This window comes from Peromyscus eremicus, chromosome 5, assembly GCF_949786415.1.
Source record: "Peromyscus eremicus chromosome 5, PerEre_H2_v1, whole genome shotgun sequence".
Taxonomy (NCBI): domain Eukaryota; kingdom Metazoa; phylum Chordata; class Mammalia; order Rodentia; family Cricetidae; genus Peromyscus; species Peromyscus eremicus.
The window spans coordinates 37,313,055-37,340,359 of NC_081420.1; the positions used below are offsets into that span (position 1 = coordinate 37,313,055).

At 41.8% G+C, this 27,305-nt stretch overlaps 1 pseudogene; it reads right to left on the reverse strand.

The window, feature by feature from the left end:
• Window positions 1–20,689: 20,689 nt before the first annotated feature.
• Window positions 20,690–25,270, reverse strand: LOC131911002 (60S ribosomal protein L7-like; annotated as a pseudogene).
• Window positions 25,271–27,305: the final 2,035 nt, after the last annotated feature.

Genomic DNA, 27,305 nt, shown 5'->3' on the forward strand with positions numbered 1-27,305 from the left:
ATTTCCAACTACACAATAAGTCATTTTAGTATACAACTTTCATACTCTCATATTAAAATCCCTCAAACACAGATACATTCACAAACACACACACACACACACACACACACACACACACACACACACACACACACACCTCAACTGTGGGACATACAGAGTGAATGAAAATAGTAAAGTCCTGGCTCCTGGAAACATGCATGCATCTGAGTAGAGCTCAGGGTGACTTTAAAGTGGTCAGCAGGCACCTGTTGCCATCGGATCATTTGGAGCAGATGTGCAGCCAGCTGTGCTTCTCTCTGGAGCAGATGTGCGGCCAGCTGTGCTTCTCTTTCCTGGGTCCCTTGTGCTATGGTAAGAAATGGAGAAGACAGACAGAAAGCTTTTGCCTTAACACTCCTGGATGGTGCTGAGTGCAGCAGAGAAGATGAGACTAAGTTGTTGGAGTTGGTGCTCCAGAGGAAATACAACCCCCAGCTCTGGAAAACAGAACATGACAAAAGCCAAGCAAGGGATACTCTCCCCGCTCGATAAACAAGGACAATTTCACATGACAGAAATGCAATGGTCTCCTATTGGCCATTGCTGCTTCAGCAGTAGGTATCCCAAAAGGGAAAGGCACTAACAGATATTCTCGGAAAAAAGAACGTGTTTGAAGACATCATCAATGGGGCGAAGTTAGGAGGGTGGTCCTAGGAAAAGCAGGAAACCTGGAGTTAACTGGATTTGTTCTGAGTGTGTCTACTTAATCTAGAACCACTCACTCTTTTCTGGTTTTCCCTAAAATTGGCTTCTGCCACCAACAGCACCACCAACAGCTCCCAAACTTTAGGTCTCAAGATAGCTTTACACTAACAAATTATTGAAGGCCAATAGGTTTCCTTTAATGCAATAATAGGATTCACTGACAATGCAGTAAGCCAGATCAAGCCTAATTGAAAAAGTAAAAGAACACGTTTATTTGAGCAAAGCAGCTCCCGAGTGAATAAGTTCTCTAGCCCCAGAGATCAAGGCAGGAGAAGAGGCAGGAGAAATCACATGCTCAAACTAGAGTGGGAAGCTGATATACCCTATAGGTGCGTGGTGATGATGTATCCACCACAAGCTGGGTTTGTGCCCAAGTATAATGCTTTAGGTGGGGACTTGGGCTGTTGGAAATTTCAGGGGAGGAGCCGCCACAGCCAACAAGAATGCAGAACTGGGCTTTTTGGCACCTTTTCTTTGTTGAGATTCTCTGAGAGGGTGGGGTTTGGAGAGAGATGGGGCTTTCCAGATCAAGCAGGAGTCAGGAGGAGGTTCCAGCCAAATAAAGGCCCATAAAGAGTTTTGTTCTATGTGTACAACATCAACTTACATTTAACTCAGAATGTGAAATACCTTAAATATTATTTAATAACTGTTTAATAGTAGTACAGTTTGGAGAGATGACTCAGCAGTTAAGCGTGCTTTCTGCTCTTCCACAAGACTTGAGTTTGATTCCCAGCACCCATGTGGATGATTTACTATCTGCCATTCCAAGGTTCCAGTGCCCTTCTCTGACCCTCACACAGAGGTGCACGCACACACACATATAAACCATATACACATAAATAAAAATAAAAGGAAATTCAAAAATACATAACTAGTGCATCCATTATACACTGATTAAAGAACATATTTATAAATGTAGGGTACAGCCAAAGAAACACATCCTGAGCCTGAAATCAAAGCCAAAAGGTTAAAAATAGCCAGCCTGAAACCAGAGCCAAAGAGACACACCCTGGTCCTGAGACCAGACCCAATTCACAGGCTCTGAAACCAGAGCCAAATGGTTAAAAAGGGTCAGTGAAAGAAACACACCCTGGCCCTGAAACCAGAGCCAAAAGGTTAAAAAGGACCAGTGAGAGAAACATGCTTTGGCCTTGAAACCAGAGCCAAAGAAACACACTCTGCCCCTGACCAACTCAGTATGAAAACCAACCAGTCTCTGAGCATGAAATCAACCAATCCCTGAGCACAACATCCAGCCAATCTCTGAACTTGTCCAAGCTCAGGGATTGAAATCCAACCAACTCCCACACTGAAGATCTTCACCCCTAGAAAGACTCCACCCCTAAGAAGCCCTGGTCAGTTGGGAGCTACCTTTTTCCACCCTGGCAGGGGCAGCCACTCTCTCAAATTCCTCCCTCCCAATAAATATCTTGAATGAGGTTTGGGTGAGGACCTTCTTTCGCTGGAATGGAGCAAAGCAGAGAAGTAACCATTTTCGATAGAGTAGGAGCAAAACAGCTACATCTCTGTGGAGAAACTCCCTTAGCAGAGGGGAGCAGAGAAGCAATAATTTTCATCAGAGTTTCATCAACTGCTACATTCCTGAAGGGAAACCATCCCCCACCAGAACAGAGCTGTAGGTATCAATTGGCTTCCAAGATACCTTTCTCTTTAGAACTTTAACACCTACAGGTATAGCTTGGCTTCTGATGTCCTGGATACCTTTCCCTCCAGAGCTGTAACACTTACAGTAAACATTAGCTATTTTCCTAAAAAGGGATACATTGTTGTGGGCTTCCAAATCTCTTTATTATCCAGTGAAATCAAAATAGTTGGATTCTCACGTGGTTCCTCTCTCAATAGCCATGGGAAATTTCAGGACCCCAGAGGTGCTAAAATCTGTGAAGCTCAGGTTTCTACAAAATGTATGCTTTAGTATAATATTTGCATATTTACTGCACATCCTCCTGTATACTGAAAATCACCTCTAGCTCCTTATAAAACCTAGAACATAACTACTATATAAGCAGTTGCTATACTGTGTGTTTAGGGAACAAAGACAAGAAAAACTGCTCAGCTTAAGTAGAGACGGTTTTTTTCTACTATTTTTGTTTGTTTGTTTGTTTGTTTTTGAGATAGTATCCCATGCTGGAGACAAGGCTGGTATGGTGATATTTTATTTTGTACTAAAATGTTATTTGTATGTTAATAAATAAAGTTGCCCGAGGGTCAGAGCTATTAGCAAGCCATAGGAAAGCCGGGCGGTGGTGGTGCACACCTTTAATCCTAGCATTTGGTAGGCAGATCTAGGTAAGTCTCTGTGTGTTCAGGGATACAGCCAGCACTGGATACACATGCCTTTAATCTCAATACCAACCATAGAAGACCTGGAGGTCTATACAGACAGGCAGTGACGAGGCAGTCATGTGGTTGGGTTTACAACCAATGAAAAGGCAGAACAGAAAGTCTATATAAAGACAAACACACAGGAAGTAGCGTAGCTCTCTTTTGGAGAGGTAGGACCACTGCAGGAGGAAGGGTAAGGTTTTAGCTCTTAGCTCTGACCTCTTGGCTTTCTTCTTCGCATTGGTTCTATGTTTCTTATTTAATAAGACAGTTGGTTACATCTACAAGCTGGACATGAATTCATTGCAATTCCCTTGTCTCAGCCTCCCCATCATGCTCAGCTTTTGACTATATTTTCTATCCAGACTTAACTGAGTCTGCAAATATAGAGCTCATGAACTCAAAGGCAGCCGTGCTAGCTCCCACCTCCAATGAGGTGTAATGCTGAGTACCTTGAAGCCTTTGAAAAACTTCATGTTTGCCCATGAAACAATGAGAATCATAACAAAAAAATGCCTTTCATGTTAATTTTGTTAAAGCAGTTTTGGCCTCATGGACTTCCTAAAGAGGGGTTGCAACTGCCAGGTACTCCTTTTACCCCACACTGAGAGATGCAGTTGAAGAGTAGGCAAGTCTACTTTTCTCAGGTAACTTACTCAATCCAAGAATGTTTTAGCAAATTTGAAAATAGAAATCACATTAAAACATGTTCCAAGCTGGGTGATGGTGGCACACGCCTTTAAACCCAGCACTCGGGAGGCTGGGGCAGGTGGATTTCTGTGAGTTCGAGGCCAACCTGTTCTACAAAATGAGTTCCAGGGCAGGCTCCAAAGCTACACAGAGAAACCCTGTCTCAAAAAAAAAAAAAAAAAAGAAAAGAAAAGAAAAGAAAAGAAAAGAAAAGAAAAGAAAAAAATGCATGCTCTAAACCTCTGCACTGAGTTGCCCTGGGGATCCTTTGCTAAGGTTTCAGTTCATTTTCCATCTAATGGACCCAAAACACCTTCCACGTTGGACTGTTGTGAGGACAAGAACAAGACTACCCTCCTACAAATCAGACAAATTTAGCATTAGTTCAGGGAACCCCAGAAGGCCCAAGTGAATTTGCACACACATGTGCACACACACACAGGAAACTTTTGTGGGGTTTTGCTTTTTTTTTTGGTGGGGAGGGTGTTTTTGCTTTTTGTTTGTGTGATTTTGTTGTCATTGTTTTCCTTTTTAGTCTGATTCTGAATTAGACCATATATGAGACAATATTCTCTGGAATGGGAATTCTGCTGACTCTTAAGACCGTCCAGGTTCCAAAATGCCTGTGCAATATTATAGTTCCAGAAACTTATAAGAGATAGCACCTCCATATCATGCCCAGCACTTTAATCCATAAATAGTTTTTCTGCCATGTGTCATGTGCTGTTGTATAACTGCATATGCAACAAAACCCAAAATAGTCATGGAAATTAAACACTAGAGGCAAAGAGAATAAGATAAAAAAGAATAGACAAGGAGAAATGTTCTTCATAGTAACACATGCTGATACTACAACAAAAAGGAAGATGATTGACTCACTCTCAGTGTCAGAGTCTAGAGTACTGGCTTTCTGGCTTACTCAGAGATATGCATAGCCACTTAGGCTGAGTTAAGATTAGAACGAAGGTCACAAAGAGGTGACGCTGGCAATTATTTAGCATATTAGGATGGTGCAGATGAGTTTTCTCTTATTACAAAATCAATTAAAATTATTTCCATTGGTTCTCTTTTCCAAACTATTCCACTTGAATTTTCTCATGGGATCCATTTACCCATATTTCCTTCCAAGTGGCTTGGCTATCTTGTAAAAGCAAAAGTAACCATAAGTAAATATTTTAGATCTTGAGCATTATACAATCTTAGGTCCATGCAGGACAGAAGGACCCTTTAACATAGACTACCGGACCATAAAGCCACACCAGAAAATAGTCTGTTGTGTACATAACTGAGACCAAAGCAAAGTTTTAAAAATTGTCTTTCTAATTTACACTCTTAGAAACAGAATATGAGACTTGCAGAAAAATGTTCATTTTTTTCTAGCACCATTAAAAGGTTATATCTAGTAAAGGGAAAAGGTGAGTTTGCCGTGGCAATGCTGGAGAGCTCACCCTGGTGGTAAGGACAGGGGAGAACTGGCTGGCAGATCAACCCTACAGCTGCCCAGGCCCAGGTCCCGGGGTTATGACTTGGCCTGTCCCAACATGCACCCATCTACAATCTGCTGGAGCAAGTGAAGGGACCTGACCCACAGACCCAAAGTTGCAGGATTTCCACAACACAGGGCAACAGCAGGATAACCAAGAAGAGTTCCAGGGAGGGCCCAGCATCGATGGTGTAGCAGAAACCAGAGGTCTCAAACCAGACTCTTTGCAATGAACACTTGCAAGTAGAGATATGTGGACAAAAGGGTTTACGGCAGGACTCACTGTGTCACACTGCAGCTTCCATGATATTTTTAATTTTTCCCATTTTTTATTTCTTTTCCTTTTTTTCTCTTAAATGTTGTTTTATTGGGGGGGTGCAGGGGTGGAGGGCAGATGCAAAGGGACTGGGAAATGAACAGGATCAAGATACATGATGTAAAAGACACATAGAATAAATAAAAAGGGGGGGAAGGCTACATCCACTATTTTCTCGGTGCCATATTGTCTACAGTTTAATTCTATAAACAATTTATATTTTCTTTCTATTGCTGTGATGAAACACTAGCCAAAACCATCTTGGGGAGGAAAATTTGGCTTGCATTTCCCTGTCACAACTCATCATAGACTTAACCACATGCCAGTATGATGCAAACAGTTCTTCAACCAGAGTTCCATCTTCCCAGGTGGCTCTAGTTTGTGTCATGTTCACCACCCAGCACATGACTCATTTCCATGTTTATGGTACCTCAAAGTGCTCACCATTCCAGCAACACTGATATTCTGGTATGAGTTCCCGTATTTGCCACATGTTTTATTTAGCTCAACAAAAATACTTATGAATTAATAAGGGGAAAAGTTACAGGCAAATATTTCTGATGAAGGGAGATGTAAAGCTCCCCAACATAGTACCCAAAATAAAGATGACCTGAACACTAAGATTAGAAATGAAAAAAGAGACATCACAGCAGATACTAATGAAATCCATAAGATTATTAGAGAATTCTTGAAAAACTTGTATTCCAATAAGTTGAAGAAAAAAAAAACTAGGATAAATTAGTAAACTGTTAGGCATATATGATGTACCAAAATTAACCCGGAAGACATAAAAACTTAACCAGATCAATAATGAGCAATGATCTTAAAGCAGCAATGATGAATCTCTCAATTAAACAAACCCATGGGCTGTGGACTCCACTGCTAAATTCCATCAAAACTTTAATAAGTAACTGACACCAAAGGTCCTCAAGTTATTCTATTAAGCGGGAAGGGAAGGATATCATCAACCTCATTTTATGAGGCCAGTGTTACATGAAAAAAGAAAATCATGGGCCAATTTCCATGACAAACATGGATGCAAACTTCCTTAACAAAAATATCTACAAATCAAATTCCAAACGCATTTGAAAAGCTCATATATCATGAAAAGTTAGCTTCAATATATTCTGGAAAACTGCTAAGAATAGATTATTTAATTATTCTCAAAATGAAACAAAAGTACACTAGACAGTGTGCATATTAATTACCTCAATGTAGTCACTCTGTATTTCATATCTATTATAAAACAGCATGTTGGACATAGTTACTATTACACAATTTTATCTATCAATAAACAAATCCTGAAAGAGTTCAGTAAGAGAAGAGGCACTGAGGGTCTAGGTCCCTAATCAAACATTCAAATCTCTTATTTCTCCTCAGAAAATGTAAATCAGATTCAGACACTTAGCACAGGACACAGCCACAGCCCCAGACCTGCCCACTTCAGCCTGGAGCCTTGCGTTGGTAGTGCGGTCCTCAGATTAACAGCATCAGCCTCCCTGAGCAGCATATTTACAGTAGAAACTCTGAGTGTCCACCCACAGATCTACCAGTCACATGTTCATTCAGCCAGATCCTTGTGATAATAAAATGACTGGCCCTCTCACTGGGGTATCAATGTAAAACTAACAAGCTCTGCACAAGGACAGGTGAAGATGCCACATTTTACTGATTGTAGAACTTGCTCACATCCAGAACCCAAAGTCAAGGCATATAAACCTACATGATGGTTGTCTTAGTTTGAGTTTTTATTGCCGTGAGGAGACACCATGACCATGGCAATTCTTATAAGAAAATATTTGAGGGAGCTCGCTTACAGTTTCAGAGGTTCAGTCAATTATCATCATGGCAGGGAGCATGGCAGCATGCAGGCAGAGGTGGTGTTGGAGCTGAGACTGCTACATCTTGCAGGCAACAGGAAATCAACTGACACACACTGGGCAGTATCCTGAGTATAGGAAAGCTCAAAGCCCGCCCCCACAGTGACATACTTCTTCCACAAAGCCATACCCACTCCAACAAAGCCACATCTCCTAATAGTGTCACTCCCTATGAGATTATGGGATTATGGGGTTCTGGGGGCCAATTACAGTCAAACTACCACAATGATGACCCATTCACTCCTCAGACATCTGTCTACCTCCCACTTGGACTTTATAATTGTATGACAAAAGACCAGACTTTAGCAAGAGAGTAGGCAAAAACATTTTTAATAAAATATTTTTCAAGTTGTTGACAAGATTTATAGAAATATAAAGTGGTCTTTTCTTATCTACACATGTGAAGAACCCCAGAGGATGACTAAAACCATGGATGGTATAGAATGCTGTACCTACCTCTTTTCCTTGTACATACATACCTGCCACAAGATTTCATTTATAAATTAGATATTTATCTAATTATCAGTTATCTAGTTATCGGGAAAAGTTACTAACAGTAACTAATAATACCATAGAATAATTAAATAAATATAGTATAGTGAAAGCTATGTGAACGTTCTTTCTCTCTGTTCACGCACTTTTTATGATGAGCTTGTGCACTGACAGTGTGATGGTTAATATTGATTGTCAACCTCAGGTTGTGACACAATGGAGAAATCAAACAGAAGGAAAAGGCAGCAGCAGTGCCCAAGAATCCAAGAGCTGCTAACTATACATTCTCCTCCAAATTCCTCCAGAAGTTTTTTCCCCTGGTTTCTGCTCACTCCCTCAAAGACTTGTCTTGAGAAAGAAAGGTTTACTGCCATTCTTGCAATATTCCAGGATGAGGAAAAGTAGATAATAATTTGTTATATTAAGTCCACCTGATAGAAAGATGTTCATCAAACCTAATGTGTACCATTTGTTCAAATAGTTTTGTCTGAGTAGAAAAGGGGGTGCCGACTGAGAAAATATATATGCTCTAGTAAACTAAAAGATGTATGTGTTGTGTGTTTGTGTGTGTCTGTGTGCTATGTGTGTGTCTGTGTACTATATGTATCTGTGCAGTCTGTGTGTATGTTTGTATGTTTATATGGGGGTGTTTGTAAGTGTGTGTGTGTGTGTGTGTGTGTGTGTGTGTGTGTGTGTGTAAAAAAGAGTGAGGAAGACGTCCTTCTCTAACAGCCATCTTTGATGCTTATGGAATCCTAAGTTACATCCCTGCTGTGAAGATTTTCTCTTCTAGGGAAGAATGTTCATGGTTCCGAGAGACAGACATTTATCAGACTGTGATTACTCCAAACCACAGAGGAGGCACAAGAAAAAAAAAAGTCTGCAGTGAACCATGACCACGCCTAACAGTAACTTTGGAATCTTCAAAAGGATGGCAGGATCCCACAATGATGATTCCACATGGACTATGGTAAAGCCATTAAGCTGATTAACACCACGGAAAAATCGACTTTGAACTACAAACTGGTCAGGACAATTTTGAGATGACTAGCTGAGATGATCCAGTCTGACAGACTATTCGAGCAAGGACTTATGACAAGCCCTGAACTTTCCTTTTATGCAGAGACTGGACAAATGATACAGGACTTGACATTTAACACAAAAATTTTCTTTTCAAGATTCCTTAAAGATATCTTCACCCCTAGAAAGCAAAAAGAAAAAGCGAATAAGATATGAGATAGATCATTGAATCTACTCTGAGAAAAAAGATAAAGAAATAAGAGGATAAATAGGTAGATCACTGAATCTACACTGAAGAAAAAGGGGAAGATATAAAAATGACAAAAGGTAGACTACTGACTGTATTATGAAAAGAAAAAAGAGAGAATATGGATATAAGATAAAAAGGGAGATTATGGAATCTAATTTTTAAAAGGAACTACTTGTTTTAAATAAGATAAGTAATGAAAATTTTTTGGTCTGAGTTTATCAGCTGTTACTGGACTGGACATTGTTAACATATATAATGGAGTTTTTATCTGAATCTGTCAAATGTTAATGGACTAGACATTGCTAATGTAATCTTGACTGTGTATATTGTATATATTTACTGGATATAATTTTTCTTGTATTATAAGCTTTTTTAAATTTTAGACAAAAGAGAGGGAATGTGGTATTGTATTCCCCCAAATATTGTGCATGCTAATAAACTGGGGTCAGAGACAGAGCAGCCACAATATTAAACATAAAGGATAGGCAGTGGTAGCACAAGCCTTTAATCCTAGCATTCCAGAGGCAGAAATCCATGTGTTCAATGATACAGATAGGCATGGAGACTCATCACGCCTTTAATCTCAGAAAGCAAGCCTTCAATCCCAGGGAGTGGTGGTAGAAAGCAGAAAGGTATATAAGGCATGAGGACCAGAAACTAGAAGCATTTGGCTGGTTACGCATTTGGCTTGTTAAGCATTAAGGCTTTTGAGCAGCAGTTCAGCTGAGACCCATTCTGGATGAGGACTCAGAGGCCTCCAGTCTGAGGAAACAAGACCAGCTGAGAAGTTGGCCAGGTGAGGTTAGCTGTGGCTTGTTCTGTCTCTCTGATCTTCCAGCTTCACCCCAATACCTGGCCTCAGGCTTGATTTTATTAATAAGACCTTCTAAGATTCCTGCTACATCCCTGGCTTTAGACTGATTTAAAAACTAAGCAAAACCCTTGCTCCTTGGTTGAGCTTTCCTGTCAGAAGCTACAGGCCAGTGGGTCTACACTGAAGAGCAATTTATCACCAACCAGTTTGACCTGAGTGTGAAAACACAGAAATCCACAAACTACAGTGCAGGAGGGCAAGCACAAAAGACTTAGAGAGGAGCTGAGGGCCAGGACACAGCAGGCTGGAGGTCAAGAGCAGTTAGAAGGTCAGTCTCTTTCTTTAGAAGTGAATTTCTCCAAACAAGACTTGGGAGGGATGGAAAGCTTGTTTGGAGTGAGTGTCTTCACACCTGACTAGAATTGCATTCAAAAATAAAGAATTTCAACAGAGAACAGATCCAACCAAAGAGATAAGGACACTCCCATAGGCCAAAGAATAGAAGAACCAACCATCAGAAAATGTTCCTGGAGAAGTCAGGACGCTCTATTTCAAGCCCATTTTGAGCCATTTTAAAATACGACCTTTTTCACATCTTCAATTAAGGCAATTATGCATTTTCCCCAAACCTACTTATTAGATCTCATTTATAGGTTTATATTTGATAAGCAATGTTTTTCCAAACTTCAAAATCTACGGTAAATACTATATGGCTTAGATAAAAACAATGTATTGAATTTGGTATAATGCATTGTGGTTAGATAGATAATAGTACTATTACCCATTTGACTCTTGTCCCAACTTGCTTAAAGGTCAACACTCACTTGTACAGTTGGAGTGGCCACACTCAGTGATTCCACCACAACTCTTAATTCTTTCCTGCTGTTTCCAAATGTTTCTGACTTCGTTTGTTCTTCGGCTACCCCTTCACAAAGGCTCAAGTCTCTGTGAAGCAGAAAATAATGGAGGCAGCCCCTGAAACATTGTCCTCCTAGCTCTCATTGAAACCAGGACAGTAACAAGTACTGACTTCCTAAGTGATCCCCTGGGTGCCTCTAAGTCTCCTTCTACCATCAGCCTCTCCCAGCTTGTCCCAGTTCAAGCAAATCTCCAAGCCCCATGTGTCAGGACTTTCTATTGAACTTGAATTATTCAGCTGAATTCCACAGTCTATTGATTGATAAGCCCTAGAACAGTCAAAGACAACCTCGTATATTTTGAGACTGAGGTGGTGGAGGGAAATAATTGTAAGTTAGATTTCTGAGCTTTCCAAACATTTAGGCCAGAACATGCTCACAGAACTAGACCTGTAGGGGAAAGTAAACTAGATCATGAATTAATAACCCAAAGATAATGGCAGACACCTTTCGGAAGTTACTTACAATCAGACTGTTGGATGTGTCCCCAAAGTGGTACCCCAGTTCTATCCATCTCCCATCTCTTCCACTATGACTCTTATTTCCTGTTCTCTTGTTACATTTTTCCTTTTAAATTTAAAACACGCTTCTTTTTCCGTGGAAAAACTTTTATTATGAAATATATTTTTGTCTATTCTTATATCTTAAATTTTATACTCACTACAGCTGAATAGAAACTGGTTTGGTATCTTCATTCATTCATTCATTCATTCATTCATTTAGTGAGTAATTCATAGTGCCTTTTATGTGACAGTGTCTTTTGTTCTAGTTAGATACATGGTAAGATGTCCAAAAGAAAGGGGATATCTGAGTTTTTATAGCACTTTGCTCCTAACATGCCCTTTGATGTCATTATTAAATAAAATAAGGCCTGTGAAGTAGTAAGGATGCTCATCCCCAGGGCTGATGACCTGAGCTCAGTTTCTGAAAGCCACATTGTGGAAGGAGAGAACCACCTCCCACAAGGTTCCCTCTGACCTCCACACATACATTACAGCACATGAGCACTCACACACTCAAATAAATAAAATAAATATAAAAATATAATAAATGCAAGACAATGAAGATAAGTTATCCATACTTTCTTGGGAAAATGACTTGCATTGTTGTGTGTTTCACAACCAATAGCTGTGTTGGTGCCACCCTCCTGTAGATCCTGTCCTCATACCATAGGAGAAAGAAAAGAAAAAAAGCCACCCCCTGAAACACAGGCTAGAATGTTTCCATTGTTAAAACTTCTTATCCAGTTGTGAAATGACAGACATGTGATATTCTTAAGCATCTAAAATGGTGACAGAAGTTTAAGAGATATGGGAACACGGGGTGGGTGTGAGTGGTGCCTGTAAACAGCTCCTCGTGGAAAGTTCTCCTTCAGGATGAGAAGAGCTCCGTTGGTTTCAATAGGTTCCCGTACTTAAATACTCCTAGTCAATAGCAGGAAGCTTCAAACACCAGAGGATCTCCCACAGCTGTGCAATGAGAGTTTAGGAACCAATTTGCCAGATGTCTCTAAGAGTTAATCCTCTCTAGGTTGCCATGAGATCAGGCCCCTAGTTAACAGCTTCACAGCATTAAAAATTCAGTATTCAGTGTCTATTGCAGCATCCTTTAACCACAGTTTCTATCCACCATTCAAGAGGGGACCAGTGAGCACCCAAGCACATGGAGACAATGTATTCAGATCTATCTGCAAATGGAAAAGATGTTTTCCCATTATCTATTGCCATTGATATGTTTTAGTGAAATTACTGATAACAGCTTTTCATTACAAGGAAGCATGTCAGAGTCGCTCAGCAAAGCAGTAAATGTTGAAACTATTATGAATTTACAAAAGCTGGATTAGATATGTGGAGCATCCTGGGGCCTGCTCTATAAACTCTCCTTCCAAAGAGCAAACTAAATAAATAGAGGCAATAGATTCACCATCTGTGGAAGAAATTATTAAAAAAAAAAAACATATGGCAAGAATCCGTATTATGGGGTCCTCATATTTTAACTATGTTTACAAATGACTTAGTGTAGTGAGCAAGATCCACAGATTACATTAAACCAGAGGCAAGAGACACAACCCAGTAAGTTCTCACAGTGCCCAATATCAGGCTGCCACAGAGGGTTTACATTATTATGTACTGTGTGTGAGCTCAGAAAATGGAAGACACAGATAAGTAAATAAATGTTAAATACTTCACCTGGTGAACAAGAAATGTTGAAAGTGAATTTGAGATCAGGGGAGTATCACAACAGCATAGCGATGAGGGCAGGAACCAAACACAGATGTATCACACCCAAGACTCTCAGGAATATTTTGGAGAGGCCCCAAAGAGAAGAAGTCTGATGTATCATCTGATTGACCCCATCCCAGCAACAAGGCACAGGCCTCTGTGTTAGTTATTTGGAGGCGCTCTTACCCTGCGAGGAAATGTCACGAAACCCGACAGAATCCACTAACAAGAGTTTTATTAAGATACGAGAGATAGACAAGTGCTCAGGCCTGCGGAAGAGACACGTGTGTGTGGAGAAGAAGAAGAAGGAAGCCGGGAATATGGCGCCAGCTTATAAAGGCTGGGTGGCACAGGCATACAAAGGTCCATGTGGCTATTTCACGCATGTGCGTAGATCACATGGTTGCATTGTGCGCTCTCGCCAGACATGCCCAACCATGAGGGCGTGTTGTGAATCTATCATCCTGTCTAACTCATCTGTGACCTGTGGTATCATGCTAGCTGGTATTTTATTACTTTCTGTGTCTTACTAGCTTATATTAATTATATATAACAATAAAGGGTTTCATATTGACATTTCATGCGTGTTATATATCTTGATCACACTCCCTCCACTACCTCCCTTGTCCCTCCTAGTCTTGTTGGCCACTTCCTCTTTCCCATTAATCCCCTTCTACTTTCATGTTTCTGTTTGTGACCCATACATTTCATTAGGATTGCTTGTAGGAACATTGATACCGTAACTGTGACTACACAACTGAAACTAATGTATCTCCCTTCCCCAGCAATCATTAACTGCCTGTAGGTCCTGAAGGAGGGTTGATCCTCATCTATCTCAGGCTGGCTTGGAACCCACTATAGTTTGACATTTCTCTTCTGCCCACCAGTTCTCAAATTACCACACAGAGGCTTATATTAATTATAAATGCTCAGCTGATAGCTCAGACTTGTTACTAACTAGCTCTTACATTTTAAGTTAACCCATATTCCTTATTTACACTCTGCCACATGTCAGTACCTTTATTAGCATGGCATGTTCATCTCCTGCTCCCTCTGCATCTAGCTGGTGACTCCTCTCACTGTGCCCTCCTTCTCATCATCCTCAGTTTGGCTTTCTCACCTAACTTCCTGCCTGGCTACCAGCCTGTTAGCTTTTTATTAACCAATGGGAGTAATACATTTTCACAGTGTACAGGAGGATTATTCCACAGCACACACTATGTATTAAGAGTCTTTGTCCTAGTTACTCTTTATTGCAATGAAGAGGCACTGTGATCAAGGCAACTTATCAAGAATGAGTTTATTGGGGCTTACAGTTCCAGAGATTAGAGTTCATGACCATCTTGGCAGAGAGCATGGCAACAAGCAGGCATGTCATGGTGCTGAGCAGTAGCAGAAAGCTTACATCTTTATCATCAAGAAGGAGGTAGATAAAGCTAACTGGGAGTGGCATGAGTTTTTGAAACCACAAAGCCCACACATCTTCCAACAAGGCTGCACCTCCTAATCCTTCCAAAACAGTTTACAAACTGGAGATCAAGTATCCAAATATAAGATCCTATAGAGGCCATTCTTATTTACCCCACCACAGTCTTGAACTTCCCATCCTCCTACCCCCATCTCTTAAGCACTAGGACGACATGTGTGCTCTACCATACCCTGCTAATGTGTTCAGGAACTGAACTTCAGGCTTCAGGAATGATACACAAGCACTCTACCAACTTCATATATATACCTAGCCTTCTAGCTGGCATTTTATAACTTCTTTTTGAGACAGGGACTCATAGTGTACCCCTATCTGGCCTGAAACCCACTCTGTAGACTAAGCTGGCTTCAAACTCATAGAGATCACCCTACCTTGCTTCCAGAGTTCTGAGATTAAAGGCATACATGCACCACCATGCCCATTCTCTAGCTGGCAGTTTTGTTTTTTTGTTTTTGTTTTTTTTAATAATGATATTGCTGAATTTAGTTAGTTTTACTCTGTTTTGATTGAACTAGTCAACCCTGGGCAAATGTCTTCACCTCACTAGGGCAAACTGATTCTCTCCTCACACCTCTTGAAGGCACTTTCTACCAACTTCACAACTAATGATTATAAATAACTTTGTCCATGCTAAAGGTCCCCTCCTCTTCCTGTGGGGGCTCAAGCATATACTTGTACCTGGGATGTTGGGTACCTAACATATATTAACATATATGTTTGTTGCATGGATGCTTGAGTCCTCTGTGATACATTGACTTCCCTAATTCAATTCCTGTTTAAATTCCTTCTAAAAACAGATAGCCTTGGGTTTGGTGAAATAACTCAATGGTACAGTCCCCCATCACATAATCATGTGGACTTGAGTTTTTATCCCCAGAAGCCATAGACACAGCAGAGCATATCAGTCATCCTCCAAGATGGGAGGTGGAGACAAGAGAATTGCTGGAAGCTCACAGACCAAGTAGCCTGATGCACACAGTGGTAAAAAGCAAGAGATCCTGCCTCAGACAATGTAGAAGATGAGGACCAGACCCTGAAGTTGTCCTCTGACTGCCATAGGCATACATGTCAATGCATATGGAAACATGCATTCACATACACACACACACACACACACACACACACACACACACACACACACACATACACAGATTAGGAAAAGCACACATACATATGTATATATATATATGTGTGTGTGTGTGTGTGTGTGTGTGTGTGTGTGTGTGTGTATGCATATATATATTCTTAATTTCAAATGTTGCTTTCTATTGAAACCTACAGGTTAAAGGGACATATCTGCTTAGTTCAAGAGAGGAAAATAGACTTTAACTGCCTGGGTAGTTTTTACCAGAATGTCTTAGAATTCAAAATCATTTAAAAGCCATTGCTCTGGAGTCCCTGATGGAAGACAGGATTCATTGCTGTCAAGATCTTGTCATAGTCATCATTTTAGCCTTCATACCATGACTTTAAATTCAATGTTGTTGTTGCCACATAAATGGATGGTGACTCATTTTATAGATGAAAGTACCACTGAGTCTCCAAAATTTTAAATAACCTGTGTAAAATCAAATAACCATTGACCTTAACTTCAGATACAACCAAAACATAGAGAAGCTGTAATAGCCCCCACCACCACCCAGACAGCTAATCTCAGTTCTGTCATTATTAAAAATGTATTGAGCAACTTAAAAAAAAAAGTTTACTTGGCTCATAGTTTTGTAGGTTTCATTGCAAACTATTGTGTCCACTGCTTTTAGGAGTGAAGTAAAGCAGCACCTCACAGCAACAGCATGTGCTAGAAACGCTCCACTCACAAGTCAGGATCAAAGTGAGGAGAGCGTCAGAACCCCACCCCAGGGCAGCTGCCAAAGACCTGAAGACCTGCTGCTAGGTCCATGGCATTTGTTTTTTGAGACAAGGTCTTATGTGTCTTAGGTTGGCCTAGAACTCACTATGTGCCTGAAGGTGACCTTGAACTTCCTGTCTGCCTCCAAAGTCCTAGCATTATAAGCATGTGCCACCAAAAGTGGTAGTTGGCTCTCTTAATGGTTTCACTGCTTCCCAATGACACCATTATTCAGAGCAAGACTTTGGAAGTTGTTTAAGATTCGTAGTACAGGGACAGCTTTCTGCTCTCTACGCCACAGATCTGTACCTTGGAGTACTTGCTAAAGCCCCGGTCTTAAAGTCGGATGCCCGGCATCTGGATCCCAGTGTCCTCATTTATTATTTGGGTAATTTCAGACAAGTTGCCTGTTTTCTAGTGCTTAGTTCCCACATCTGTAAAATGACAATAATCACAATACCTACTTTGTATTGGTATTTTAAATATAATATTTTTCTAGACATTTAAAATAATTTACATGGAGTCAGTACTCAATAAAATCAAGCCAGAGAGTATTCAAAACACTCTTTAAGATGGGCTAGAAGAGGTCTAAACTATGTATTTTTAACATCTTTAAAATAAATGAGGTTCAATAAAAGAATTTAATAGGATAATAAAAGCTGTCATAAAAAAGCACAGCAACTGGCTGTATAATCAGTATTATCTTGTTTATGAACAATACAACAATGTAAGCTGCTGAGCCAATAACAACCAAGCTACAATCCATAGACCCACAGATGTTAGGTATAGAGTAAGGGACTGGGTGGTAGTCTCATTGGGAAAGGAAAAAAGAATAGACAGTTATAGATGGGGGCTGGAATGGGAGAATCAAGTTGGGAGGGAGAGAAGAGAGGAGGATGAGGGAGAGAATATAGGGAGAGACAACTAAAATTAAGAGTCATTTGAGGGGTATATGGAAACCTAGTACAGTAGAAGCTTTCTAAAATATATACATACATGAAGACGATCTAAATGAAATTGCCATAATGGGGGAAGCAGAGTCCCAGCTGACCATCTCTTGTCAAAAGAATGGAGATTTCAGTACCAGGATTGGGTTACTAGATCTAATTGAGTTTTGGTCAAAGGGGTCCCATGGGAATTCTCAAATAACCCAGGCTGTTAATCCAAGACTGTAAGTCTTGACCCCATTGTTGAAGGCAACCTACACAACTAATTAAACATGGAGATGTCGAGCTGGTACCTACATAGAGCCTTCAACCCTATGTTCTGATGTCTTTGCTACAGGAAGATATTCTGCAAAAGAAGAACATAAACACCAAGCCAGCCATAAACCCTTTGATCTACAATGGCATCCTGCCTGCAGATATGGTTGGGCAATGGTGGCACAAAGCTTGTGGGAGTAACCAATCAATGTTTGATTTGACTTAAGGCCCACTCCATGAGATGGAACCCATGCCTGACACTGCTTGGGTGATCAAGAACCAAAGACTACATAGCCCAGGGACCTAGGGGAAAACCAAATACTACTGTTCTAAAAAAAAAAAAAAAAAAAAAAAAAAAAAAAAAAAAAAAAAAAAAAAAAAAAATCCTAAAAATATTCTGCGATACTCGTAGATTAGTACCTTGCTTAGCCATCATCAGAAAACCTTCCTCCAGCAGCAGATAGGAACACCTACAGAAACCCACAGCCAGACGTTATGCTGAGAGTAAGAGATCTTGAAACATCCAGCCCTAAATAGGATGTCTCCATCAAACCCTCAGCTCTCAGGGTACCGTGTAGAAGAGGAGGCAGAAAGAGCATAACAGACTCGGGGTATGGAGGATCAACAGGATGGCCACACATGTGAACTCATAGAGACTGAGCCAGCCTCACAGGGCCTGCACCAATCTGTTCCAGATGGGCTCTTAGAGCTGAAAGGACACATACCCCCATACCTAACCCAGAAGCAATCTCTAATTGATAGCCACTTTCAAATGAAAGTTTTCTCTAAGAGAGTCTCACTGAGGAAACGAATCCCAGTTTAAGGGAAACAAGGGGAAGCCCCATGTCCAGCAGTAGGTGGCCACCCCGAAACAAACTCAAGGCATCTTTGAAGGTTCTTTGTCTCACTATGTTAAGTCAGAGCGCTTGTTTCCTACCGTACAGGTCTTCCTGTATTGCAGCTTCCAGTTTTGAATTGTTATGGGATCCCTGAGTGTATGAACATGTGTGTCTCTGTGTCTATCTGCATTTCTTGTGCCTTTTCTGTGTCCCTTTTCCTTATTTGGTTGCTTTGTCACATTCCAATTTGTTTGCTTCTGATTTATCTTATTTTATTATTATTCCTTAGATGCCTGTTTGTTTTCTAAGGAGAGACAGAAAGGGTGTGGATCCAGATGGGAAGGGAGGCGGTGAGGAACTGGGGAGAGGAGGGGGAAGGGAAACTATAATCAGAATATAGTGTCTGGAAAAAAATCTTTCTTCAATAAAAGAAAAGAAAAGAAGATTTTAAAAATACACACACAGAAATATCTCTTATAACATGTCTGCAGAGGTAACAATTGTGCTTTTATCTTTGAAACTCTGAAGTATCCTCCATCCTTGCTATTCAGTCACGAAGAAAGAGAACTGGGAAGAAGATAAATGCTGTTTGGCATTATTAGAGAGAGGTGAAATAATGTCTTAAATAATCCCAGAGATTTTTTTTAATTACAAAAGCAAGATACCTCCCCCCCCCACAAAAAAAAAGGAATATCCTATTCTCATGAGCTCTTCAAATAATAAAAAGATTGGCTCACAGACAGACAAGCCAAAGTAGTCAGAATAATTAAGACACTTGAGTGTGAAGAGCTAGGAAGGAAGCTTGGCTTCTAGCTAATAAATGGTGGGGAGAGGGGAACCAGGACCCTGAAAGGGGTGGGACTTCTTCTGAGGTCGTAAGCAAACCAAAGATCTGCCGGCAGATGTGGAATGCAGGGGCCACTCGGCCACAGCAAAGCACTCTGCTGCTAAGAGGAAAAGGTTGCTTTGCTATAGTTCTGAAATTTGGGCAATAATTAATCATTAATACCATCTACAAAGGTGACTTTGACACATTCCTTGTCTTCCTCAGGGGAAAAAAAACTGCCTTCATACCTCCGAATCTTCTACCCAAGGCTGTGTTCAGTCTCAGAAACAGATCTGCACCTTGAAAGTTACATCAATTACATGAGCGCTCTCTCTTTCTTGCTTGCAAGCAGCATGAGCAGAACTCCTGCAGGCACCCAGTAACTCCCCACTTCATCAGAGAACACGAAAGTCTCAAGGAATGAAGGACATATCTCAGCAGACGACAAGAAATGATAACTGCTAGCTATAGGAGTTTTATGACTGGGGAGCATAAATAAAAACCAAAAAAATAGACCTAAGAAAGTATTTTACACATTAAAAGAAGTCCATAATTGCCTTCCATGCAAGACTGTCAAAGGCAAAACCCAGGCCATTTACAAAGCAATTAGGTGTTATCCTGGGGAAAACATTGCATTAAAAGGAAGATTACAGTCGTTCAAAGCATTTTTCCTCTGCCCTGTAGGGCCCTTAGCTTGAAATGTGCAATTGAGGAGTTGACCTAAGAGGAGTATCTGATGAGGTTCACTCACAGAACTGCTGATGGCAAAGCACAGCTTCATTACAGCCCACCTCCACTGCTTACTGAAGACCCACAGTGCCCCCAAACATAACTGGATGCTTTCCCCCATGAGAATTCCAGCCTCACTGTCCGTCTTTGCCAAGTGATAAATAGAGGACAAAAAGCATGTCATAGAAATTTCAAGGACAAGCCAACTAAGTGGAGGCGAGTTGGTTGTAAATATGAAGATCTGGGTGGTAAAGGAAGAGAAGTGAACCAGGAGACCTCTCCCTGACAGCCTTCTCCTGGCAGCCAGCTCCTTTGTTCTCCTCAGGGAGCGGTTTACTTTTTAGATGAAGGGTCTCATGTATGAGTCACTCACTACAACTCAGAGTCCATTGGTTTCAAGCATTTACTGCTTGACTCACCTTGGACTTCTCACCTGGATCTCCAGCCACGAATTGCATCCTACAATGAGGATGCTGTTTCTTGGTTGTTTTGTTTGTTTGTTTTGGGGGGTTTTGTTTTCTGTTTGCAAAGCTATGACTGTTTGTTAACTGACCAGATTACAAAAATGCCATGGCAACACCTTAGTTCTTCCGTCTAATAAGCCCGTTTATTCGGTCTTCCCTGTTGCCAGCATCTCCACCTTTCTAGCAGGCCACAAGAATATACTATAGAGATTCAGCTGTGCATTAAAGCTACACTTTGACCAGTCAAGGGTCTATCAAAAGGCAAGCCATTTATTATGAATATTTGGTGTTATCCAGCTTGTAATATTTCATCTGTCTTCTGCTATGAAATTCTTGCATGCCCAAACATTCCCAGACCATTTGGCAAACAGCTCAGCTCCTCAGACCTGCTGAACTTCTAGGTAACTAACTCCCTGCTGAAGCCAGTACTTGGATAAGGTCATGTAGTCAAAGACAAGCTGGAGGGAGAATCGTAGCTTTGCTTCTTGTGCAAATGAAGCTCAGATCATCCCCTTACCTTGAGTCCCAGTGGCTCTCTAGAGCAAAGGACTGAGAACAAAAGAGGGTTTTACATATCAAGGTGGAAGGTTGGTGGAGCAACATTCCTGAGAAGGCAGAGAACTATGTGGCCAGGGGGAGAAGAAACAGGCATTTTCAGTAGAGCAGAGAGAACAGCATGACCAGGGAGAAGAGAAGAACACAGAGGTAGTGTAGATGGTAAGGCAGAACTCTTGAGCCAGGAGTAGAGAGCAAGTAGAGATGGAGGGAAAAGAAACAGAGGACAAAGATGAGGCTGGAAGCATAAGAGCTTAGTTGTTAGCAGGACTTTGAGGGAACAGTAAAAGAGGGGACAAAGAGGAACTGAGTGTCAGGACAGAACTGAAGCTATGGAGACTGGATTTCATCCCAAAGAAATAAAGTAGATGGATAAAGAGTTTGGTGTATCTAGATTTATTCTTGTCCTGAATGCCTGATGGAGCTGTAGCTGAATAGATGGAATTTTGTCTTAGAGGAATAAAGTTAACTGACATAAGAGCATAGTGTACATAGATTTTTTTTCCCCCTCAGGTATCCCACACTTGATGTAGTGAAATCCCAGACCCTGGGTAATCCATACACCTTTCACAAAATGAGTTGTCTTTCTCTCCATTCCACTCATGGAGAAGATAATTTGAAGGGCCACAGGAACTCATTCGCTTCCTTGAAGCATTTTCCAACTGTATAGATCTCGAGAATTAGATCCTCCATGCAGATGATGCTGTATTTACCAAGAGATCGAGCAATCAAGGAATTATCTGTCAAGGTAATTCTCTTCTTATTTATTTTGCCATAGTCACATTTGTAGATGAGCTCATTTACTGACTTCAGGTGGGGGTATCCCCATGCAATGTATGGTTCCTGTTGGTTAAATGGTGGAGGAGAGTGCTGATTGGAAGAATCACAGCCATGGTTACCTTTTTAGAGATTTATTGGGGGGGGGGGAGAGAAGAAGAGAGAGGGACAGAGAGGACAGACAGAAGGAAGGAGCAGAAAGGAAAGAGAGGGACACACAGAGGGCCCACCCGCTCTTTAGGCTGGGACTCTGTCGCAGGCTGATGATGTAATTAAGGACAGAATCCTTACATCCCAGACTTTCGCTTATTATAAAAAAGCAGGTAGATGGGAATAGGGGTGTCGTTCCTCTCAAAAACTGCTTCCAGCTGACTTTTGGACGTCGGTTGGCTCTAGAGGGAATGGAGAAGGGGAGTTTTCCAAGGTAGACAGGCATTGTGGGATACTGTCTGTTGCTCTGGAGACATGTATCTCTCTTGGCTGTGGCTGGGAACTTCCTGTTTGACAAGATGCTGGTGACACAGAAAAAAAACTTAGAGAGAGAAAAAAAAATCATTACTATTTTATGTTGGCACTTATCTGAGGTAGATCCAGCCTGTCCCTATGGATTTTGAAACATGTTAAGCTTTATCAGAGACAGATTATTTTAAAGCACCTGTTTCCTTTATTAGTTTGGCATGCAGGAGACAGGTGATCAATTGTTAAAAGCATCTCACAGTAATAGATGTTTACATTAAAGTCTTTTTATAGCACCCAGATGCTTTTGGGTCTGGGGGTGTAAATACCTTTTAGCTGTTAGTTTCTTACTTGATGATCTCTGGACTCCGGTTTTGTGGTAGTCCTGTATCATTGGCTGAATTAGAGTTAGAGTGAGTTAGAACAGGGAACTGGGAAGAGAAAAGCTTGTGGTGCATGAGAATTTATTTTTTTGGAATTAAGGACAAGGCAAAGATCAGGGCCCTGTCTTTATGCACATGAGAAACACAGGCAGTGGATCTGGAGTGAAGCAATGAGCTCTTATTTTAGGTGGAAATCTTTTTTCATTAAGTAACTCATTAAGTGCAATTAAATCTGGTGAGGTGGGTAAGGCTGTCCTTTATTGTACCCGACAATAAAGGAGAGGTGACTGTAAGGATTTGGTCCTTATTTACGTCCTTTAATTACGTCATCAGCCTTCGCCAGTTTCCAAGCTTAAAAAAGAGGTTGAGCTCTCTGTGGGCTCTCTCTGCCCCTCTCCTTTCTGCTCCTTCCCCCCTGTCAGTCCCTCTCTCTCCCTCTCCCCCTTCTCTCTCCTCTCTCTCTCTCTCTCTCTCTCTCTCTCTCTCTCTCTCTCTCTCTCTCTTTCTCTGTCTCCCCCCCCAATAAAGCTCTAAAAAGGTAACCATGGCTATGATTCTTTTAATCAGCATGCTCCTCTGCCAGCACGGCCGCCGCGGGTGGTGACCAGCCACGAGGGGCAGCGCCGCGGCATAACCAACAGTGACATCCCAAAACTCCCAGGACTGAGTCAGTGGCTCTGGTGTCCAGAAGGAAAGAAACGGATCACTTCCCTGCTGTGTTCTGGGTTCCCTGCCATGTCTGTAGACAAGCCTAGGTCTGCTGGAGTCTTAGCTTGATGTACCCATGCATCTTGGTGCCTGGGGGCAGTCAGCTGACTCTTTGTCTTTCTAGGCGGCACTTTTAACCAGGCTGTTGACGGCCTGGCAGGGCATTCACTAGCCCATGGCCTTTTCCTCACTTAAAACAGGGACCCAACAGCTTTTGGGAGTCAGTGTGTGCCAGCACTTGGCAATTTTGTTTTCGGGCTTTTATCTCTTCCCTGGCACACCTTAAATGCCACAGATGACTCTTTTGCCTGTGGGGTCAGGAGCCTTGCTCTCCAGATGCTTAAGTTTTAGTTGGGGAAGTCCGGGGAACAAGAGACGGATTTTACTCCATGTCCTGAATTTTTTTTTTTTTTCCTGATGATCGATGGCTTAAGGACAGCTTTTGGAAGATCTGCCTGTAGGCAGACTATAAACTGATCTTTTTGGAAGACTTGTCTGAGACTATAAGCTGATTTTTGGCTTAAGAGCCATCTTGACTACTGTAAACTTATTTGTATGGATCTTAGCCGCTACCAGACCCGTCTGTGCTTCTCAAGGCAGTTTGAGAATGAGTGGGTGGAGTTAAGGTGAATTAGGGCTAGAGTTGTAGAAACCACCCAAGCCCTCCCATTTGAGCCTGCCCACTCCCAGAGGAAGTCAGACAGAAAAGGTTGCACATGGCAGACGAAGAAGTGGGGAAGGAGAAGGGTTTAGAACTTTAGCAGAAAGCTTGGAGATAAAGTAACTTTTTATTTGCCCGTTCGCTGGCAGAAGTTCCTGTGACGCTGTTATGTGGCCAGGTTTACGTTGTGCCCACCCCATCCGCCAATGTTGGTGGCAAATGTATCCGCCCCTTTGTCCCATGTCTATAGCTGAGAGAAAAATAAAAAATTAAAATAACAAACCGGGATCAGACTACAATCTCGGGCATCCCCAAGAGTGGAGAGAAATCTATGAATCAGCTCAAGTCACGAGTCCTCTTTGTCAAGGGATTGTGAGGGCTGCCACTGTACTGCAATTGGTCCACCATTGAACCCTAGACACCATTTACCCCCTCATCAGGAGCAAAAAATGTGCCTGCCGTTGCCAGTACAGCCTGAGGACAACCCCCGGGGTGTCCGTCACTAAGAATATCACTCAGACTACAGCCGTGAGAATGGCAGACTCACTGTGGTGACAGCAGCAGTAGCTGTGTGTGGGTCCAGCGCGGAGGTGGCAAGCGACGCATGTGCGGGCACACGGTCTCACAGTCTCGCAGTCTCGCTGGATGGGGGAAGAGGCGGCAGGCAGCAGTGGTCACAGCAGGTCCTTGGTATTCGGTGGTGTATCCGAGTCTAAACAGCACCAATGCTGGTTAAACAGTGCGCTGCTCATGGCTGGACACCGCCCGCGGCTGCCATGCTGGCGAAGGAGAGTGCTGATCGGAAGAATCACAGCCATGGTTACCTTTTTAGAGCTTTATTGGGAGAGAGGGTGGAGAGAGAGGGAGAGAGAGGGAGAGAGGGAGGGAGAGGACACATGGAAGGAAGGAGCGGAAAGGAAAGAGAGGAACGCACAGAGGGCCCACCCGCTCTTTAAGCTGGGACTCCGTCGCAGGCTGATGATGTAATTAAGGACAGAATCCTTACAGTTTCACAATCCTCAGCATGTTAATTGAAGCCTTGCTGAGCTTAACAAAGGTGCCACTGAAGATCCGCTGAATACAGAGAAGCTGTAACACCTTGTGGACCTTTGGGCTTACACCATTGATATCTCAGATTCTGATGACAAATGCCAACATCTGTCCTATCTTATTAAAGAGACACCGGTGTTCTCACAGGGACACCCTATGCTCAACATGACCTCATTTCTGATTATAGCTGAGTCATTCATTATACCTGCAAAGACCCTAGTTCCAAGTAGAGTCACACTCCGAATTTAGAGTGGCCACTCTTCCAGTAGTGGCAGGCAGGATGCTGTTCCCCTGCCTTACAATCCTAGAGCCTCTCAAGGCTCGCAGTAGCAGTCAAGAGGGCTGCCTCTGGGTCTAGAATGGTAACATACATGTTCTACCTTAAAGTTAATAGAATGTATACCACAGTTCTCCCCAAGTCTCCTGAACCACAGCTTTTGATTTGCTTCTTTGAAAGGAAAGCTGCTGCTGTAACACACCTTATCTTTATCAATAAAACCTCAGGAAAATTAAGTCATAAAGGAAGATTTTTCAAATACACTATGAATTTGAATGCAAGCCACAAAGACTTCTAATAAGAATAAGGCCCAGGGCTTACAGCTTCTCCCTTCATGAAGCTTTTCAGAAAAGGATGCCAGGCACAAACAGACCATTGGCCTGGACTGGGGTGTGGGAAGATGTAAACAGCAGTAGGTCTATTACTGGGAAAATCTCAAAAGCTTGAGTCAGGTTGATTTGTGTTGCACGTGACTGGGTGTTTCTGTAGTTGGTAATCAGAGAAATACCTTTTGTTTAGCTTAGCACAGTATGCCAAACCTATCTCTCATCAAACTGGGTGTGGAAGGATAAAATCCAGGTGGCCCATACCTGAAGATCCCCCATAACATAAAACTAAGGGCTTCGCTCTTAGAATGTGTCTGTCAGAGAAGGCCAAACATGTGCTTCAACATTAACAGCAAGGTCATTTCTGCAGTGCTCCTCAGAGCCTCCATCCTGGACCTGTTTTTCTTCCCTTTGTTCCTTGGAGCAGGATGAGCCCTCTGTATAAAGTATTGTAGAAGAAAGAAATAATAAATTACACCAAAGATATCCCACACTTTCTTAGCAATTTGATGGGCCTCTGTAAACTCCCATATAAGCCTATGCAAAGAAATTTAGGGAAGGAAATAATGAGGTAGAGGTTAAGAAAGGCAATGCTTCTGTACACTCCTTTATTTTTTCCTCTTTTTCACAAAATTGCTAACCACTTTTTAATTTATAAAAAGCAGAATATGATTAGAACATATCAATGAATAGTTGTGTGCACATACCAGGTGAAAATGGATTGAAATAAATAAGATAGAAATAAAAACCAATGTCCAAGATTTACCAACCATGTTTTATAACAGAATTGGTTTAAAAGAAAAGACTGGGTATAGCACAAATTTCTAAACAGTCTTATTAACAAAAACAAACCCAGGAGCCAGGTATCGGGGTAAATTCTGAAAGATCAAAGAAGAAGAACAAGCCACAGTTAACCTCACCTTGCCAACTTCTCAGCTGATCATGTTTCCTCAAACTGGAAGCCTCTGAGTCCTCATCCCAGTGGATCTCAGCTGAGCTGCTTAAAAGCCTAAAAGCTTAAAAGGCCTCTAGTTCCTGTTCCTCATGCCTTATATACCTTTCTGCTTCCTGCCATCACTTCCTGGGATTAAAAGCATGTGTCTTTCCCAAGCAAGACATTAGATCTCAAGTGCTGGGATTAAAGGTGTGTGTCACCATACCTGGCTATTTCCAGTGTGGCCTGGAACTCACAGAGAGCTGGATGAAACTCTGCCCCCGGAATGTAAGGATTAAAGGCTTGTGCTACCACTGCCCGACCTCTAGGTTTAATACAGTGGCTGTTCTGTTCTCTGACCCCAGGTAAGTTTATTGGTTTGGCTGGTAAGAGAAGCTGATACACAAGCATGAGGACTTGAGTTCAAATCCCAATATCCATGTAAAACTCCAGGTGAGGCCACATATCTGTGACACTAGCACTGTGGACTCCAGGTTCCGTGAGAGGCACTGTCTCAAAAAATTATGGTGCAGCCATCCTCCTTCTTTGTCATCTGCATTTGTACATGGGCACAGAAACACACACACACACACACACACACACACA